Genomic DNA, 2,275 nt, shown 5'->3' with positions numbered 1-2,275 from the left:
GTTTCCCCATGACCCAGCAACTAAAGGGTTAGAGCCTGGCACAATGTGAGCCACCAGGACCTGTTCAGCTCTAAGGCCAGCTGATATCCATTCTCATATGTCAGCATCCATACCTTTCCAATTGTTAAGAATTTTGAATACTATCCCTGTTTGCCCCCATTTTACAGATGAGGAAAGTGAGCATCTGGAATATTTAATAATTTGCCTGAAATCACTCAGCTATCAAATGGTAGAGCCCAAGCTTAAACTTGAGTCTTCTGGAATTAAGCCTCATGTCCTTTTCCCTCCATCCCCCTAATGCTGACTTTTATGTCTATCTACCATTTGGTAGGGACAACAAATGGAGGAAGTTATCTAGGGAGTTTGGGTTGGCACAAAAGAATTAGAAAACCCTATGTGGGAAGTGGGGAGGGGTCTTAGGCAAAATGGAACTCTTTCATTTGAATTCTCTTGTGATATGATAGTTTTCTCCCAAGTCCCTGTCAGTTTTGTGCTCTGGCAGCTCTTTCAGGCTGGAGGTGCCATCAACCTCCTAACACATGCTCCCCACCCCTAGCAGCTTCAGAGGACCATGGCACTCTAATACAGGGAGAGCTCCATGCCTGCTCCTAGATCCAGCCCCCAAACTACCTCCCATGACCCTCTTAGTTACAGCTTTCTCTCACTCTTCACCCATCAGGCTGGGATTGGAAGACTTACCTCACTAATTTCAGAGGTCAGAAATTTCTGTGGGGGGACTCACCTCCTCCTCTCCCTCCATAAGTTAAGTATATCTTGGATTCAGACCTTATTTCAGAACCAACACTGGAAGTGGAATCAGAGTTGCAGGAAAGGAAGGTGGAGAGGACTTTGCATGTGCTGGAGTTGGGCTGACTTGCCAGCTGGACAGGAAATCACCCTGGAACCTCCTTTTGTTTTTCTCCATCCCAGAGCACCAAGGCAGCCTCCTTCTGTAGAAAAAAATGAGGGAGATGTGGAGAGGAGAAAAACTTTCTGCCTCTCCAGTATGTAGCAGAGAGGCTGGGAGGTGGTAGGAGGGGAGGGTGCACAGAAAACCAAGTGGCTTAATTATACGGGCCTTCCACTTTGTGTCAGTGACCAACCTCTGTGCATGTATGCCATTTTTTTGTTGATTGCCTACCATCTGTCAAATACTTCTTACATGCCAGATCATTCAATCACTACACCAGCCTTTTGATCATTATCGCCAGGTAACAGTCGAGGAAACAGAGGCTCAGAAAGGTTATGTGACTTGTTCAAAGTCACACAGTCACAATCAGGATTAATCTCAGCCTGACATTTCTCGGCCCAGAATCTCCTCTATTCTATTCAACTAGGGAAGGGGGGGTGCTTAGAAAAAATATTTTTCAGTGTGCTAAAGCCAAAATTACTGAGTTTGTGCTTTATCTTTATTACACCCAACCACAGTTTCCAAACAAAAGGATGCAAGTTTGTCTACTATCCATCCTCCTTCCTCCTTTTCGCCTTCATCCTGGTCTTCATCAATTTCCTGAATCATCACTCACCCCCTGTTCACAGTCTTGAACCAAACAACACCCACCCTGTTGTCTTTCTTGGGTCCCTGGAAGATACAGTAACCAGGACCTAGCACCCATTTTTTCCCATGGGTTCTGAGCTCCTGAAAAATGGGACTTCCAAAGCAAACCCAGCTTCCTCTTTCCTCCTGAGACTCAATCATTTGTCACACCCCTTTCCATGTCGTTTGCCTCTTGGAGTAAAGTCTGGCTTGGATCCCTCCCTGGGAGTCCACTATGTCAGTCAAGGTCACTCTCCAGCAGAGCTCTCAGGAGGCAGCCACAGCTCCACAGAAGAGGAACCCACAGGAGCCCTACTAAGAATATCCTTTCATTATCCCAAGCCCAGAACCTACCAAGGTTTGGGCACACCAGAGCTCTGGAGGGACACTCCTTCAGTGAAGAAGCATAAGGACACATGGCTCCTAGCGTGCGCTTTCTCACCTTCTTGAGGTTTTATTGCTGGGATTCCTGAGGTTACTACCAAGCCTTGCCCCCAGAGTCATTGCTCCCATTTCTTTTTGGCCCAAGAGTGGAAAAACAGGCCCCTTTCCCTGTCCTTAAGGTCCAGCTGAGTCAGGTTGACCATTTCAAAAAGTGTTTAGAGGAAAACAAAAAGGAAATCATTACAGAAACTACAAATAGCATAGAAGTGGTCATGTCCAAAGTGCAGGTTTCAGATTCTGAGAATAATGTTAAAACTGTTGAAAAACTCACTGAGTTCCACATTCCTTGATCCC

The sequence above is a fragment of the Herpailurus yagouaroundi genome, unplaced genomic scaffold, assembly GCF_014898765.1.
Source record: "Herpailurus yagouaroundi ecotype Mexico unplaced genomic scaffold, PumYag 140, whole genome shotgun sequence".
NCBI classification, from domain to species: Eukaryota; Metazoa; Chordata; class Mammalia; order Carnivora; family Felidae; genus Herpailurus; species Herpailurus yagouaroundi.
This window is presented reverse-complemented; position numbering follows the sequence as displayed.